Genomic DNA, 19,928 nt, shown 5'->3' with positions numbered 1-19,928 from the left:
TATGATGCGACGATTAATGTGACCCCTATATCATGAGTTGCACTCAAAATCCACTAATAAAAATAAAATAGATATAATACAATAGTAAAGCTCTCGTTCTCCTTTTAATATATGACGGGACAAACTTGTCATTCATAAAATTAAATTTGAGAAGGCGTTAGCACTTTCAACCTTGTGAGCTGATAAAGTGACTCAATTCTCATGAGTTGAGTTCAACTCCTAATATCCCATACTAAACGTAATCAAATTGATTCATGTTGGCGTGAGTTGTATAGCAAAAGAAAATTAGAGTAATTATAGAAAATGAGATTTCTTTCCTTCACATGTTAGCTTAATTATAGGAGCAAAATCTATATAGCTTAGAATAGAAAATATATTCTGATATATACTCGTAGGGTTGTGGTAACAGAATAAGAAAATATTGAACAGAAAAAGAAGAACTTTTTGACATGGTATCAGAGCCTAACCCTGGTACCCACCTACCTTAAACATTGCATCTCTTACCTCGCCCACCATGTCGTCCGATGCAGAACCCCAGCTTGCTGCGTCTCAATCCGATTCCCTCTTCTCTGAATTCACGGCAAAGATGACTGAAGCTCTTACCAAAGTCCAACCACCAACTTTGACCACCGAACCCTCTACTGCTCTGATTGGCATCAAACTGGATGGAACCAACTATGCTCTCTGGTCCCAAGTTGTCGAGATGTATATCTCTGGCAAAGACAAGTTGGGATATATCAATGGTGATATACCACAACCACCTTCGACGGATCCAACATTTCGAAAATGGCGCACTGACAACGCCATTGTCAAAGGTTGGTTGATCAACTCCATGGATCCCTCTTTGATAGGGAATTTCATTCGGTTTCCTACAGCTAAGTTGGTGTGGGATTCCATTGCTACCACTTACTTTGATGGTAGTGACACGTCTTAGGTCTATGATCTTCGACGTCGTGTGACGCAGCTTAAACAGGCTGGAGGCTCCCTTGAGAAATACTACAATGACCTCCAAGGGTTGTGGCGTGAGATTGACTTCCGCCGCCCTAATCCTATGGAGTGTGCAGTTGATATTCACAACTATAATCTTCTTCTTCAAGAAGACAGAGTGTATGTTTTCTTGGATGGCCTGGATGATCGACTAGATAAGATTCGGGGCGACGTGCTGCAGCTTCGTCCATTCCCTACTGTGGAGCAAGCGTATGCCCACGTCCGCCGTGAAGCTCTCCGTCAATCTGTTATGATCACTGGCAGTGCAGATGCGGTTTCTGGAGCTGTTCTCGCAACCAAAGGACTCAAACTTGGTTCCTCTGTCCAACCTCCTACTGTGCACAATGGCAGGCCTAAGTCTCGTACATCTTTAGAGGGCTTGAAGTGCTCTCATTGTGGCAATTCGAAGCACACTCGTGACACCTGTTTTAAATTGCATGGGTATCCAGATTGGTGGAATGATCTCCGAGCTAAGAAGGGTCGTGACGCGGGCACTAAGGATAAAGGCTCCGCTACAGCAGTTGTGGCTACTGCCGAACCTCAACTCTCATTCATACCACAGATGACAATGCCGAACTCAGGTAACTATGGTTATGCTTGTTATACTTCGACTAATGATGGTTACCGTGGTGCATGGCTATTGGATTCTGGCGCAACTGACCATATGACGTTTACTGCTATGGATTTCACCACGACTTCCCTACCACGACGTTCCAATATCGCCAATGCTAATGGTGTTATCTCCCCTGTCACTGGCGCGGGCACTGTGACCTTATCCCCTAAGTTGCAGCTGCATAATACTTTGCTTGTTCCATCTTTATCTCATAAGCTTCTCTCCGTGAGCCAAGTGACCTCTGATCTAAATTGCATTGTGCTAATATATCCTACTTTCTGTCTTCTCCAGGACATTCTAACGAAGGAGATTATTGGGCGTGGTACTAAGAGGGGGGGACTCTACTATATGGAAGACTTGAGTGTGGGCCGAGCACATCACACGCAACATACTCTTGATGTCAAAGAAAAGGAACTTTGGCTTTGGCACCGTCGATTAGGACATCCGTCCTTCACCTATATGAAACATTTGTTTCCGGATTTGTTTTCTCAGTTGAAAATTTTTGATTTTCAATGTGAAACTTGCATATTGGCCAAAAGTCATAGGGCTTTTTTTCCATTACATTTGAATAAAAAGGATACTCCATTTGCTTTTATCCACTCGGATGTGTGGGGACCTTCCCCAATTACTACTGTCAACGGCTTCAAATGGTTTGTGTTGTTTGTTGATGATTGTACCCGCATGACTTGGCTTTATTTGCTCAAACATAAAGATGAAGTACTAGGAGTTTTTAAATCATTTCATGCTATGGTGCAAACACAATTTTCTGCTAAGGTTCAGGTTCTTCGATCGGATAATGGTGGTGAATATGTCAATCACCAATTTCGTGAATACTTTCAACAACATGGTATTATTCATGAGACTTCATGCCCCCAAACGCCTCAGCAAAATGGCATTGTTGAGAGAAAAAACAGACATGTTCTTGAAACCGCTCGTGCTCTCTTAGTTGGTGCCCATGCTCCTACTCGGTTTTGGGCTGACGCCGTTACCACTGCAGTTCATTTGCTCAACCGAATGCCCTCTAAGGTGTTGGACTTCCAAACTCCCTTACAAGCCCTTTCGGGCTATACAGCTGTGCCTGCAATCTTGATGCTTCTCCCACGTGTATTTGGGTGCGTAGCATATGTCCATCTCCATAAAAACCAGCGGACTAAGTTAGACCCCTGTGCACGTCGCTGCTTATTTTTGGGCTATGCTTTTCACCAAAAAGGATATAGATGCTATGATCTCAGTTCTGGTCGCATGTATATTACTATGGATGTCACCTTCGTGGAAACCGAAACATTTTTTCCACCCAATTCTCCTCTTCAGGGGAAGACTAGACAGGAAGAGCAGAATTGGACAGAATTAAATTGGCCGAGCGTATCTGAAATACATGTGGAACCGAGGCAACCAGAACACGTTTCTCTAGCTATTGAAGATCATGAAGATGATCACGAAGCACATGTTACTTCCCCCTCTACAGTACCCGAAAACCCAACTCCTGAGAATGATCCTGAGGTAAGCTCTTTTAACACAAATATCTTGGCACCTCCTATTGGTTATGTGTTACCTAACAGGCACACTCGTGGCAAGCCTCCAAGCCGCTACTCACCAGACATTGAAGGAAGAAGATCAAGATATCCTATCTCCAATTATGTGTCCACAAAGAAGTTGAATGAACCTCTCAAGACATTTGTGCATAACATTTCCGGGTGTCACGTTCCAACAAGGGTGGAGGAAGCCTTGGGAGACCCGAAGTGGACTCAGGCAATCAAAGATGAAATGGAGGCACTAATGAAGAACAAGACATGGAATCTAGTGCCATTACCGGAAGGAAAAAAAACAGTGGGGTGCAAGTGGGTGTTTTCCATTAAACACAAAGCTGACGGATCTATAGAAAGATACAAGGCAAGACTCGTGGCAAAAGGGTATACTCAAACATATGGTATAGACTATCAAGATACTTTCTCACCAGTAGCTAAATTAAATACTGTTAGAGTGTTGATATCTCTTGCAGCAAATTTAAATTGGCCACTACATCAGTTTGATGTGAAAAATGCTTTCCTTCATGGCGGGCTTGAAGAAGAAGTTTATATGGACATCCCTCCAGGCTACTCAGTGACCACGAGAACTAATGAGGTGTGTAAGTTACAACGAGCCTTGTATGGGTTAAAACAATCGCCACGAGCATGGTTTGGGCGATTCAGCCTAGCAATGAAGAAATATGGTTTCCAACAGAGCAATGCAGACCACACTTTGTTTCTAAAAAAACAGCAAGGAAAAGTCACAGCTCTTATTGTCTATGTCGATGATATGGTCATTACAGGAGATGATATTGAAGAAATCTCACGGCTCCAAGGGCAGTTGGCTAGTGAATTCGAAATGAAGAATCTAGGTGGGCTCAAGTATTTCCTTGGGATAGAGGTTGCCAGATCAACCCAAGGCATATTTTTATCCCAAAGAAAATATATTCTAGATTTATTATCTGAAGTTGGATTGTTGGAGTGCAAACCAGTGGATACCCCAATTGTCCAAAATCATAAACTTGGGATATATCCAAATCAGAAACCAACTGACAAAGGAAGATATCAACGGTTAGTTGGCAAACTCATTTATCTCTCTCATACTCGTCCAGATATTGCGTATGCTGTGAGTGTAGTAAGTCAATTTATGCATTGTCCAAGTGAAGAACACATGGAGGCTGTAATTCGGATACTAAGGTACTTGAAGTTTCTCCAGGAAAAAGGCTCATGTTTTCTAAGAATGATCATGTGAGAGTTGATGGCTATACAGACGCAGATTGGGCTGGGAACATCTCTGATAGGAAGTCGACATCAGGGTATTTCACATTTGTAGGTGGAAACCTTGTGACATGGAGAAGTAAGAAACAAAAGGTGGTAGCACTCTCTAGTGCAGAGGCAGAATTTCGTGGGATGGCCAAGGGTTTATGTGAGCTTCTTTGGCTGAAAAGACTACTAACCGAGATCGGTTTTGCTCCCAAGTCTAAAATGAATCTCTTTTGTGACAATAAAGCAGCTATAGACATTTCACACAATCCGGTTCAACATGATCGAACAAAGCATGTAGAGGTTGATCGACACTTCATCAAATATAACCTAGAGACTAATACAATCCGGTTTCCATTTGTCAAATCTGAGGACCAGCTTGCAGATATACTCACCAAAGCCGTGTCAAGCAAAGATTTCCACAACTCATTGATCAAGTTGCGCATGAAGGATCCGTATGCATCAACTTGAGGGGGAGTGTTGGCGTGAGTTGTATAGCAAAAGAAAATTAGAGTAATTATAGAAAATGAGATTTCTTTCCTTCACAGGTTAGCTTAATTATAGGAGCAAAATCTGTATAGCTTAGAATAGAAAATATATTCTGATATATACTCGTAGGGTTGTGGTAACAGAATAAGAAAATATTGAATAGAAAAAGAAGAACTTTTTGACAATTCAAACTTTACAATTCAATATTTGTTATATTTCCAATTATTATATAAAGTGTTCTACTTCTAACATCCTATTTTAAACGTAACAAAACTAATTCAAACTTCATAATCAAAGATATTTCAAATTATTATGTAAAACGCTCGACTTCTAACATCTCATGTTAAACGCAACAAAATTGATTTAAATATCATAATTCAATATTTTTTATATTTCTAATTATTGTGTAAGATGCTCAAACTTCTAACATTTCATGCTTAACGCAATAAAATTGATTCAAATTTTATAATCCAAAACATTTTTTATATTCCCAATTATTATGTAAAACACTCTAAAAAAAATTAACTGAAAACACATAATTTATTTTAAAAAATAATCTATTTTTAAAATAAATTCTTTAAAAAAAAAACTATTTTCTATTAAAAATTCATGAAATGTGTTTTGTTTTCTCCTAGGTAGAACAATCTCCAACCACGTCCTAAGTTTTTTTTTTTTTTTTTTGCTTTTTAAAACGAAAATCCAAACATATCCTTAGTACTCCGATTTGACAGGGTTCATAAAATGTCGCCCCACTGCAGACTCCAGGCCTAGAAAGCTGAGGTGTTGATGTGTACTTGATCTTATCCTAGAAATCTTTATTTACAGTCAAAAAAAAATATATATATTATTTCATAATCACTTGATGTTATCCATTCTCCTCCACATGGTTATATGCCTTCTTGTCCAATATTTATGGAGGCAACGTGCCAGAGATATTTACATAATCTGCAGTGCTCTGAACAAAGGCTAAAGCTAGATGGAGGTGGAACCCTAAAGACTGCAACAAACCATTGATAATGGGGATAAAGCAGATGCTTGCTTTCTCTCTTATTCATTGCTCTATCTATGTATAGACAGGCAGCATCTTCCTCCTAAGTGTTCAACTTGACCATGATTTGTAAATAAGTGTTAGGATAGGGTGTTTAATCAGTCCAACATTTTTATTGATAAAAAATTAAATTAAATAAAATTTGTTTAATGTTTAAAAGTAATTATCAATTTAAGTTGGAAATTCTAAATATATTTAAAATTTTTAACTTGAAATAAAAGTATTCAAAAATTAATTTGACTACAGTCTAATAATAATGAATTATTTTAATAAAGTAAATAAAATATATATAATAATAAATAAATAAAACCCATTAAATATTGAATTACTATAAATCACAAAATATTGAAATTTTAAAATGTTTATTTAGTTTGAATTTTATCTCAAATTTGGCTATAGAGTTATTGAAAACTAAAATGATTGATTAAGAATATGTTAAGTTATCATTGTTGTTGCACTGAATTTTCAGTTTAATCTATTTTCACTTACACCCCTGCTTTTTGATAACTTTAAAATTCATTATGAAAACCCACTTTTAATGCCATACTTTTTCTACTATTTGCTTCTCAGTGTGTAAATTATTACGTAGAATGGCATTCAGCAATAGGATAAATATTTTATCCACCCATCTCTCGTAGCTTCTCCCACCCCTATAAATCTGAATAAGCCTGAACTGATCTCTCCCACCGGCTTTTAAACCCACAAAACCCCTTGACGAATTCATCGAACCCATATCACATCTTCAAACTGATTTTGAGCTTAATATTGGATGATCAAATGCAAGCAACCAAAGGCCAATCCCCAAAGTCCAACCCCTTGGAGAAGCCTCCCAAATCTTCTGATTCTGCCTCCTCCTCTTCTTCAACTAACCAGGTAGGAAAAAGCTCTGCAGGTGGCTGTCATTCCAAAGATGGTAAGAGTAGGGAGGAAGAAGCTGAGGAATCACTTCGGATTGTGATGTATTTGAGCTGTTGGGGTCCGAACTGAAATGTAAATATATGTAAAGATATGTCTAGATTTCAATTGAGAGTCTTTTTATGTTGTTTCTCTGAAATTTCGAAGCAAAACCTTGTTCATATTGTATATAGTGTGGAAATGTGTTGTATAGTTCTTTTCCATGGATGAAAATTATTGGCAAGAATCTTTCAAGAACAGTAATAAAAGTAGACACCCCAAGAGAGAGAAAATGGATGAACTCCAAGATTAATTCAAAGCGGGTCCCCAGCAGATGAGGTGCATGACTTTCTCAGCCTTCACTGCTTCTTTTAACCTCTGTTTCTCGTCAATCCCAGCATTGCTGAAGTTGTCTGTGGTGCCGGAAGCATATCTAACCTGAGTAGAGTTGCCGGATTCCGATCTGGGTCTGGCCGGTGAAGGCTTGATTCCGGCCGTCATCACGTTACTGCTCTGGTCCTTGAGCCCTTGAACTGTTACGAGCAGGTGCCTCAAGCTCATCACCACTGCTTTCTACTCCAAATCTTTTGAAATTTTGTGATTGAAGAAGTTTTGGGATTTGGGTTTTGCTATGGAAAATGGAATTTGCAGCTCGGCATATAAATAGAGAGGGTTTTGGATTGGATTTTCACATGGGTGAAAAATTTAATGTGCAAAAACAGAGCTTAGAGGTATAATTTTTTTATTGGTCAAAAAAAGAAAGGCAGCCAAGACCATGTTTCGATATTTGAAAACCTAATTTCTAGTCGAAGAAATGGTGAAACAGGGGTTAAGGAAAATTAGGAAAAGTTCCCTTTAATTGGATAGAACTTACTACATGATCGAACTAGGTCTTGTATATTTTTGTCACTTATTAAAATAGAGATTCTTATGTCGTATCTATTTTCGAGAACAATATATTTTTATAAAAAATAAATATTTATTAATAAAGATTTATTTTATATTTTTTAAATTATTTTTATTGTATTTATTTATTTTTTTATCGTTATTTTAAAAAATAATTATACAAATTTATAAAATAATGAATATAAAAATTATTTTCAAAATATTTTTAAAATATTAAAAATAAATTAAAAAATATTTTAAATTTTTAAATAAATTTTTATTTTATAAAATATTAAAAAATAATTTTTAAAAACGGTTATGTAAACCTATTTTTCAAAACCGTTTTTGTAAAATAAAGATCAAACAAAAAACTTATTTATGGATGAAATCCAATTCAATACTAAAAATATCCATGCATTCTTCCCCCAACTAATGGATAAATCTCGGCAAAAAAGATGAAAGACACGCTCAATGATTAAAAAAAAGTCGAAAAAAGTTCTTGATGTTTGAAAAAAACACTTTATTTCAATTGGCCTTTTTTTTTTTTTTTTTTTTTTTTTTTTTTTTTTTTGCAAAGAGTGGACGTGAGATAATAAATCTTGAAGATATCTTTTCATAAAAAGCAGCGGGCAAAGAACATGCCTTTATTGGCATGGGAATGATTAAGACATGCTAAGTTGGGTTTTTTTTTTTTTTCATCAAAAACTCTTTTCATTACTTTTTTACAAACTATACATCGGATCAAACCTAGTGGTTTTTTTTTAATAATTTGTTTGCCTTTATGTGGATCTCGCATTTTCGCTCATGCGCTTCCACTTGATGAAAAACTCGCTTTTTATTTTAAAAATGATTTATTAATTTATTTTAGAAAATGACTTCGAGTCGTCACTTATTTTTGTTTTATTTTTAGAGGATAAACAAAATAAAAAAAAAAATCCTAAGTGTGACTCTTTATTTGAAAAAGATAGTTTATGAGAAACCAAATCGGGGTTCGGGGGTCAGATTACTTATCGGGAAGATACGGTAAGGACCGTAATACCCCTCTAAGTCCCTAAAAACGAGTATCTACTAATGAGATTAAACAAACATGATGATTAATTAATCAAATATGGATACCAAATGAATATCAATCAAAACGAAATAACCAAATGAATAAGAGAAACAGAGTATACCTGAGTGATAAGCTGATTTACTTCAAAGAAAATAAATATCAGTAAACAAACACAGAATAATTACATGCATGTCATGGAGTGAAATGATTCGATCATGTATGACAATCAATTAATAAGAGAATCACATATGTTGGGCCCCCACTAAAGCCGATTTATTTTGCGTGAATTAAATCTATAATTTCTATCATTTAAAATTATAGAATTGAATTTACGCTTATTTTAAAATATTTTAAAAAACAAGGAAAATATGAAAATTGTTTGCCGAAGGAAATGACAACAAATTTTATTAAAAATGGAAGGATTTTTTGGAACCTAAACATTAAAAAGGAATGAAAAGTCATGAATTAAGTCATTTGAAAATTGGATTTTTCAAAAATCAATTTTGAAGACATGCATGCAGGTATGGGCTGTGGAAATGGGCTTGGGGATGTGGTCATACAAATTGGAAGCATGTATGAGTGGGCCCAGGAATTTATGGGGTGGCAGAAAGCAAATGATGAAGTTCTGGACTCTAGATGGTGGCTAGTCTTCATTTGGAATTCGCATAACTTTCACCCATGGGTCGACCATTTGCATGCTCCTTTGACTGCCCTATAATCTGCTGAAATAAAACTGGTCCTGCACCAATGTCCACTGAGGATATATTGAGGCTCAAACCCAAGCAACGCCACCAGAGGAGAGCTCCACAATTTTATGGTCCACATACCGAAATCATTTTTCACATTGCCATCCTTTTTGACCAATTGCCTCACTGTGGGTTTCAATGAATTCTCCACACTATAAGAAAGCAAAGATGGAGCAGCAGCAAATACACGCTTTATTCTGGAATCTGGAATATTCAAGCCCACCAAAAAAACAACATGGACCTTCAGAGTGTTATCCACTGTATATTCTGGAATCTGTGGCAGTCTCAAAATAATTCTTTCAATATTTCTGAGTTTAGCACCAGCACTTGACAAGTAACCCAACATTTCTTGTGCAGAATATGCACTAATCTAAAGGGGAGGCGTATGTCTCTCATATATTTGGATAAATAAAAAAGTGATTCCTCAAGTTTAAAAGTGCTCAGGTAATCAAGAAGTGGAGACCGCTCCTCATCTGAATTTATTTCTTCCAGTAACCGACAGTATTCATTCTCTGTAGATGTCCTAGGCTTCAGTTCTCCTATCCCATGCATCTCTGATGAATCATAATCTTTTGATTTGGTGAAAGCGTGATAAGAACTCCCAAAAGCGCCTTTCCCAAAATCTCCGTAGTCATGACAAGCAACCTGCATTTGGCAAGAGCGTGACATCACCAGTCATTAACCCCACATTACCAGTCACTAACGTTGAATTGATCTTGCAACATTCTTGCTTGCTGATCGCACATGCTCACAAGCGCTTCCTCCCTTCTCTCCTTGTTAACATCATCCATTTTACTGTAGATGAAGTTACTAAAAACAACCATTAACATGACCTAGAACACTAGAAATCTTGGAAGCTAAACTCTATTGCCTTGAATAAACATGTAGTATCTTTTGGTACCTAGCTGCTCGTTCAAACCCACCTCCATTGAAATCTTGCATGCTTGGCGCGTATACTGGAATATTAGAATTGTCTTGCTCCTTACTTATAACAGGACCCTCTAGGACAAGATCATTCCAAGCGTCTTGCAAATGGATTCCAAATAGGAGTCTGACCCCACCCTACTCATTGGAGTCCACGCGGGTGTTAAAACACAAGCGCCTTTGGGAAGTCAATTTAAATAGCGTGCGACATTACAACTGTTTGTGAACAACTTGAACATAAACCTGGGTGGGTAGCATGGCTCCATAATTCCATGTGCAAAATATCCTCCAAATTGAAGCCACTATACTTGTAAATAATGAGTGCTTTACACTTCCATAGTAATATGCAAAGCCTAACTGGCTTATCCAAGGCACCAAAACCAAGAAAGTCAATGGCATAAGCAGTCTGACTTTCAGCCTGTAGCTTGATATCCCTGCCCCAATGAGAAATGGAGGCGTTGAAGCTGTTATAGCAACCAACCACTATGTAAGATGAAGCAATGAAAGCCACTGAAGTACAAACATAGGCCAATCACATCAACTTATTGATCACTTCCCTGACTCGTTTTTCAAATTATGTCTCTCCTCTCATCAAGGTGATCCATACCACGTCAGCAGCCAATGACATGAAGAGTGCAATGAAATTAAAGATGAAGGATATCTCAAAAGATGGATTGTCTACCACCGTGGACACCCCGAAGTCATTATCACCACCAAGAACGGTGGAAATAACTGCAAATGCAACTATTGCATAAGTCACGGCCACCACAGTGACTGAATTGGTGACATTGTTGATTCATTCCCTGTGGAACATAAGGAGTTCCCTGACCATTCCACTCGCATTCTTGTTGGTTTTCCAGATTTGTTCAAGCTGGGTGTGAACGCTTTTCCCGATTTCTATTACAGTCTTCCTAAGCTTGTCACGTGGTTGGTTCAATTCATTTTCTTTAGCAGCACCATACCGCACCAAGCAATCTCTTACATCAGAGGTTTCTTTAGACATAAGGAGTATTTTAGCTTATCAAGGCATTGATCTTGTGAGCAAGAGTAGCTATGATTGTAGGGTATGCATCTCCAAGTAACGTGTAGATGACATGATCATTAGGCGCAACTATGCTTTTGGCCAATTTATTTTCCTCATGGGTGGTCTCAACCTAGGAAATCATTTCCTTAAGAACCTACATTTCACCAGATGAGGTCATTTTCACACGAGCCCAAACTTCTGCCTACAAGTACTCTAGCTGCTGGTGTATTTTTCCATATTTCATTTAATGTCAAATCTCTGTTAGCAAGGGACTTATTCAGATCATTGTGAACACGATCAACATATTTGCTAATGTTAAGAGTTTCCTCAGCATGGATATCAACAGGACTGATGCAAGCTCTCATAACAGTATAGATATTTCTACCAAATGAATCTCTAGTGCACTGATGACATAAAACAAGCTGATTGAATCTGATTCGCTCATCCCAACCTACAGCCACAATGACGAGATCCCTTGCATGAGGACTGATGGGTGATGAGTATGAAAGTTGAGGTGGCAGCTTGAATGATGAAGGGCAATGAGAGGGGCATGTTTAGTAGTGGAATGAATGGAAAATATGGAGAGAGAAGTGGGTTTATAGGGTTAGGAGTGGAAATGAGCTATGGGTAGTGAGAGAAATGGGTATGAACGATGACCATGTATGCATGAGGATTGATGAATGGGTTGAAGGCAGTGGGTTTAGAAGATAGAGACTTGGGTATGGTGGTGGGTACGGTTATGGGTATGGTGGGGTATGAAAGGCATGGGTTAGTATAGATGAAATGGGTGATGAAAGAGGTGTGTTTGGTGGTGGAATGAATGGAAAATGAGGAGAGATGTAGGTTTATAGGGTTAGTGGTATAGATGGTGGAGGTTAGTGAGAGAAGTGGGTATGAAAGAGAGATGAAGACGGGTGTTGATGATGGGTATTGTGGAGTGTAAAGGTTGATCAGGTTTTGTAAAGGTTTAGTGGGGCCATGCATGACCATGCAAAAGTGAGAAAGAGATGGTGGTTTCATCAGCTTTCACATCTTTGAGCACTGCATCGCCCTGGTGCATCAAACAACAAACCACATATTCTCCATGGTGTGGGTCACATTTGGCCATTATAGACGAGGCCTCAAAGGCACTATTGGTGATTTCTACCACAGAGAGTTGCTCATGACAAGCCTTCCCAGTGAAAATGAATAAGGCATATGAAGAAAGCATAAAGCGAATCCTTGGATAAAGAATCGGGTTGGTATGGAATTCGGTCATATCTATAGTGAGGGCTCCATTGAAAAAGTGAGGTGCCATCAAGTTATCTGTACAACAAGCCTGTTGAGGTTGGTGAAAGTGAGCTTTCAATATCCAAAAAGAGAAGTCCCTTAGCAACGAAGGAGAGAAAAAATAAAAATAAAAGTAATAAATTTACAAAATCATGTTGATCACTCCAAAAAATATTTAAGTGGCATGACTGATCAAACTCTCACACGGAACATGAAAGAAATAAAACTCAAACTTCAATAGGAGCTATCAAATAATTTGCTTAGTCACAATTCATTAAGAGTAGACATTATGCAAATTTAAGCTTCAAAATAATTTCCACTCCCAAAGGTTCAATCTTTACTCTTCCACAAAAATCTATGTGTTATTTATTAGTTTCCAGATATAGTATGTCAAACTAATCTCTCCCCTCAACCTAGTTCTTTTCAAAGCTTAGCAAACTAATCAACCTCCAATAGGATAAGAACGCACCTCTTTTCTTTCACAATTTTTTCTTGTAGGAGTGCAAAGTTTAAAGGCATTCTTTTCTAAACTGTCCATGTAACGGGGGTCCATCAATGACTCTCAACCAATCAAGGTTTAGGGCATCAAGCTTTAAGGATTTTTCAACCACTAACTCCTCAGATTTCACCCCGGACTTTTGAGAATGAATTTTTAATACCCAAGCACCTACAATATGTTAAACTCCACCTATTCACCCATGTAACGAGCATTGAGGTCGGTGACTCCCAACCATTGAAGGCTTAGGGCACCAGGTTTTAAAGATTTTCACCATATACCCCTCAGACTTTGCTCGGGTTTCAAGGCAAGTAAAACATTTTTCTTTTTCTTTCTTTTTCCAAAGGCTCATTGGCATTTTATAAGGTGTCTCAACACTATTAAAATGAGGTCAAAGGTACTAAGTCTAAATTTTCCTAAGTCAAGGGGGAAAATAGTTTTTCATCTTATAAACGGAACTTAGTGTGCACGGTGTGTGATAAGCTTAAAGTGGAAGAAATAAGGTTGAAATCAATAGGAGTTCAATAATTCATCAACTTTAATAAACATAATACAAACTCTAAGTTTCAAGTAAAAAGACAAAAATTTAATTTCTTCCATTTCATTTTGAAATTTTTTCCTTAATAACCATGGAAAGTATTCAAAAAAACTTAATTTTTTTTTTTAAATTAAGCAAAAAGCAACTAAATTACCAAAATAACTTAGCATTAATAACAAAACTTCCTTCCTCAACTCTCCCCCAACCAAGCTGAACATTGTCCTCAATGTTTCAAGAGCGATTAAAAAAAATAAAGGGAGGAAGTGGTACCTCCTGATTGGCATGGAGTCTGAGTCGTATAGGAGAAACCACATGTTTAAAAAAAAAACAAAAGATTCAATGAGTAGAGGAAATAGAAAAATGTCAAGTTTAAACAAAAATGATGTCTATATATTAATATGAGAAAATAGAATATAACATATGATCATGCAATACATCCAATCCCAGAATATAAAACATCAAAACATGGAATTATCTATACTAATATAATAAGTAAATACAAAAATTAAAGAGATGATCAAGTAGTGGTAGGGTCCTGTGGAGATAATGGCTCTGTGGTGGCCTTCTGAGTGGGTTGGGTCAGGACATTGACCTCTGCTCTGGTAGTCTCCTTAGGTGGCGTAGTCTTCTCAACTGGAGCTCTCAGTTGGAGCTATGGGCCGTGATGGTTTAGGGAGGTCAGAAATGGAGTGAGAGGCTTCATGTGTGTGATCCCAGGGTGCACGGGGCTCTCCTCTAGTCTTGGTCATGGCTGAAATGGAGAGAGGTGGTTGTTCGTGAGTTCCAGAGGGTACTCAGCTGGTGCGCGGGGCTCTCCTCTAGTCTTGGCCATGGCTGAAATGGAGAGAGGTGGGGGTTCTTGATTTCCAGAGAGTTCTCAAATGGTGCACGGGGGTGTTCTCTCCTCTAATGCATGTTCCTAAGGCTTCAAATAGAGAGGGAGGGGCGGAATTTGGATGGTCACACGTTTAAAAACTCTTTCGGTAGTCGAAATGGCTTTTAGGAATGAAAAACAGAGTCTTGGGTGTTTAAAAATGGGTTTAAAAGACAGTTGGTCATTTTCGCACTTTTTAAAAAAATTTGGCACCTTGGAAAGGATTTTTCGCACTTTGGATTTCAAGGTGGAAATTTTCGCACCATGTTTTGATTTTCGCACTCGAATTCGCACCATGCGAAATTTTTCGCACCTTGTTTCGCACTGTGCGAAACCGTTTCGCTACTTGAGGTGATGGCACTCGTGTGGCAGAGGGGTGGTTCGCACTATGCGAAACCATTTCGCACCAGGAACAGTAGCCATGCGAATTTGGATTTTGTATTTTCGCAACTTGGATAGATTTTAGCAAGTTGATTTGCCTTTTCGGAAGTTGTTTCGCAAGTTCCCCCACTTTCAAAAGTTGTTTCGCTGAAGAAAAAAAAAATTTTGCAAGTTGTTTCGCTGAAGAAAAAATTTTTGCAAGTTGTTTCGCACCATGAGAAAATAAAAATGAACTTGCGAAGTGGCACTCGTGTGGCAGCAGGTGGTTTCGCACTGTGCGAAATTTTCTTTCAGCTCGGCGCAGTTTTCTTGCAATGACCATAACTTTTTCGTTTCAACTCCGATTTGGACACCGTTTGAAGCGTTGGAATTTTGACTTCTCGAGCTTCGAAACGGTATATAGTATGTATAAAATGGACTCGAAAAAGTGCTCCAAATATGTCCCAAAGTGGCAACAGAACCAATGGCCAGAATTCTCTCTTTTCTTCCTTTTCTTTCATCATTTTTTTTTTTGACAGTACACCCAATTGTTTTGTAGTCCCTCCTGCAATGATCATCCAAAAACTTATGTTAAATCAAAACTAATTAAAATTAAAGCATTGAAATCAAAATTAAAACAAGTAATAAAGCAAAAGGATATGGACTAGCTAGTCTTTAGAAAGACTAAGTCCATAAAAAAAATGTTGTCCTGTTTCAGCTTGCCTGGATCTCATATGAAGTTAGCATCCTTCATTAGAGATTTGCATTGTATGATGGAAATGGAAACAATTCCCTTTCTCTTTCCTTTAATTTCCTCCCTCTTATTTTTCTCTGTTTCATTCTCTATTTCATGCTCTTGTTTGGATGTGGCCAAATCAACCTCTTTACCACTCCTTAGAGTGATCACGACTTTAACGTCTCTCACTTGTGAAGATTCTCTCTTATGAGCCTTGAGATTGGTGAGCCTTGAGATTGAGTATTGGAGATTATCTATCTTTTGAGATAGATCATTTTGTATTCCATCCATCCTTTTATTCAATGAACTCTCTACACTGTCAATTCTTTGACTAAGCTGAGCATTGATGGATTTCTGAGCTCCAACAAAGTCTCCCCCGACCTTGCTAAGATTCATTATAACTTGTTTAAGGTTCGAGGCTTGCTGAGGTGCTTGAGCAGGTTGCTGGTATTGAGGTGGCTGTGGTTTCCAAGAGAAATTTGGATGGTCCCTCCAATTGGAATTGTAGGTGTTGCAATCACCAAACATTTCCCTCACCACTGGAATGGTAGGACACTCTTCCACCAAGTGCTCATAAAATAGACAAATGACCCAAGGCATAGCTTGCAATGGTGTCTGAGAGATGGCTTGCATTTCTTGCATTTTTTTCATTTCTAGCTCTTCCAATCTCCTTGCCGTAGCTACAATCTTTGCCTTCATGTCGATTTCTTCCTTCAAAATATACATCTCAGCCTTAGCATTAGGTTGAGATGTCATTATTCCCATATCTCTAGCATTTGGTTCATCCCATCCTCTTAAAAGTTCAGCCACATAACTCAAGAAGTTCATGGCTTCCTCTGCTATCTCGTATTCAATATGACATGCACAACTAGCAATTTGTGAATTAAAAACAGAGAAAACAAAATAAAACAAAAGAAAAACAATTCTAAAAAAAATTAAGACTAACTAAAACTAGCTGAAAGGTAAACTAAAACATAAATAAAGAAAAATAACAATTAAAAAGAGTTAGTAAAAGAAAAGAAAAATCACCAAACTTGTGATGAAGATCACAAGTGTTCTTAAAAGATCATATCACTGCAAAGTGGCACCATCCCCGACAACGACGCCATTTGATTCATGCCCGATTGGTGTTCTAATTGATTCAACTCAATTGATGTGCTTTGATCTGAATCCTTAGACGGGAGTAATCAACAAAATTTATAAACCTATTTCACCATATACCGGGGTAGCATTTAGCTAGCATAGTATAGTGGCTCTAGGGTCGTTCACTGGGATGAGTTTTCACTTCACAATTGATATTAATCCAAAGCTGAATTGGTGCCCTTTTCATTTCAAGGTTAGCTTTAAAAGAAAACATAAAGATGAATGAAAATGGATGGTATTAAGCTAACCTAACATAAAGTAACTAAAATTAACTAGAAAGAAATTAGAAAGAAAGGTGTTTCTTGGGATTTCAGGTTACTAGGATCAGGTGCCAACTACAAAGAGGGAGATTCCGGTCACTTGAATCTTTTCCTCGCATTCGGAATTTAACCTATAGTTATTTTCCGAATCGGTGTGATATAAATGCTTGCCATTAATGGTTTCAACGCTAAATCCCTCTCACTGATACACCTTGCAATGGCTCGTACCTCTCGCCTAGTATTTGCCATTCAAGGTGATCATTAACCTTGGACTTCCCTTCTCAAGCTCGCAAGAGATAACTAATGGATGTCTTTTTCGAGTCCAAAAGCTTACTAAGTGTTGGCAATTCTAGAAAATCCTACCTTCAAGTCACCTCCCAAAAGCTCGCAAGAGGAAAACTAGTGCATCTTCATGGACAGAGATCACTTGCCTTACCAAGTGTTGGCTCAGGTGAATTGAGGGCGTTTTAAGTTAACTAAAAACATAGAAATCATTTACGGGTCATACTTTCTCTTCATTAAAAACGGAAACAACAAAATCTCACACTTATGTAGCCGGAACCTTACTTAGCTTCCTTCACCCAAGAAACAAAAATCCTAGCCACTCATCCTCTGAGAAAACATCTCAGAGAATGTTTGGCTAGCAAGAAAATGAAAATGAAAGAGAAGAAAAAACAGAGCAAGGCTCTGTATATTCTATATATTGATCGATTCTACATACTTATATATCTATGTCTTTTACAATGGATGCAAGGGAATATATATAGACAAGTTTTTCCAACCTTCCTAGCTAAGAAATCTTATGGTTGGTGGATTACAAGGAGAAGAATGGAAATTTATACAAAAATATTTGAAGAAAAGATCTAAAAGAGTCGGTGCACAAATATCCCAGTTCACATGTAGATTTCGCATGTTGCATGGTGACTTGCGAAAATCTCGCAAGTTGATTTCGCAACTTGGAATCCATTTTCACACGTTGAGCTCCAAGTTCGCAAGTTGCAAAATCACTTTCGCAAGTTGGGCTTCTCTGTGACTGTGCGGCTGTATTCCATTTCCATTTCGCAAGGTAGGCTTTAATTTCGCACGTTGGAGTTTCAAATTCGCAAGATGCGAATTTGTCCTTCAACTGGATGCAGTTTTCTTGAGAAGGCCATATCTTCCTCATATCAGCTCCAATTCGTACACCGTTTGAAGCGTTGGATTATTGACTTCCCGAGCTTCGAAACGGTATATAGTATGTATAAAATGGACTTCGGAAAGTGCTCCAAAAGTGCAAAAGAAGAATGCATCTGCTATCCTATGTTTTCTTCATTCTGTTTTTCCTCTCTCCGTTGTTCTTTCCTTGCATACTTTGAAAGACTTTGGCAAAGGGCTATGGAGCTCCAAAGCTTGGTTCTTCATGAATTTGATCTTCCAAAAGCTTTGCCATGAACTATATACAACTCTCCCTCATTCTTGGATTGCTTTGGTGTAGCTAAAAGCTATCAAAAACACCAAAACTTAACACAATTTGATTAGAAACGATTGCAAGGGTCCTTAACATGTCAATTGAGTTAAAATGTAATAATTACTACTCAAGAGTGTTTAAAAGAGTTAATTACAAGCTACAAAATAGCACTTTTTGAGTAGTAATCAGGTGTCATCTGAGAAGAAGTTATCTGTACAATAAGCCTGTTGAGGTTGGTGAAAGTGAGCTTTCAATATCTAGCGAACCATGGCGGATATCATAGACGACCTCTGACTGGGTTATTGATAGCGTCTTCTTTGCCATTGATGAGTTGCTCTGGGTGGAATAGTTGGTGGTAAGCTCTAGTTCTCACTTCATTAATCACAGTAGACTCAAGATATACAGAAACGACACGAATGACATGTTTCCCAGCACCAGCTTCACCTCAACTCCTTTGAATGATCGAAACGGGTAACATAGAAACCATAATTGCTCAACCTGATTCAAATCCTCCCAAAGACTCTGATGCCAAGCTCCCTCAAAAACACTCCAATCCAAACAGCCAGCCCAAGCAAGATACCCAACACTCCAAAAAAAATATTAGAAACAGTGGAGAAAGTGAAGAAAAACAGAGTGCATACAAGAAAAGATAATACTGTTAAATCCGACTCCATTTTATGAAGATCAAGGAGCTTTTAAAAAAGATTGGTGGGAAAGTTTGAACGGTCTCAACACACAAACAAAGAGCATAATCATCATGCAACTCATACAGGAAGAAACAGAGACCAAGCAAACAGAAATGAGAAGCAGGCTTAACGCATTAGATAGTCAAAACAAGCATCCAAATATCAACAATAAGTATAGTATGACTGTAAAAGTGGAGAACCTAAGGTGGGAGATAGTTAAACCTGAGCGATTCCTCTTGAGCAAAAGTTGCTTAGCTTCCAGCAAGCTGCAACCTTCCTCATTTGTTCCTCTCTGTAAAACTCACTTGCTCCTCTAGCAACCTCCTCTCTCTGTCACCCAAACTTTCTCTCCAAGCCCACCCAAAAAACAGAACACCCTCTCAGATAACCCTCTCCTTGTAACCAGCTTGCAATTCCCAGAAAAACTTACTCCCCAAGCCACCCTACGCTCCTCTCTAACAACCAAAAAAAATATCCTCCTTCCTCCCTCTGTCTTGCCCTCCAAGGCAGCTAAAAAATATCCTAACCCCTTCACTAACCAAATACACTCCTTATGATTTTCCAAAACCAACCTAGAATATTCTGTAACACGTGTCTTTCTCTGATAGCTTCAACTAGCTCTCTCCTAATAGGCAAGATACTTGATGACCAATCCTCAAGCTACATGTGGCTCTCCGAAATCTGGACACT

The sequence above is a fragment of the Vitis riparia genome, chromosome 12 (genome assembly GCF_004353265.1).
Source record: "Vitis riparia cultivar Riparia Gloire de Montpellier isolate 1030 chromosome 12, EGFV_Vit.rip_1.0, whole genome shotgun sequence".
Taxonomy (NCBI): domain Eukaryota; kingdom Viridiplantae; phylum Streptophyta; class Magnoliopsida; order Vitales; family Vitaceae; genus Vitis; species Vitis riparia.
The sequence above is the reverse complement of the archived record's forward strand: the minus strand, read 5'-3'. Positions refer to the sequence as shown.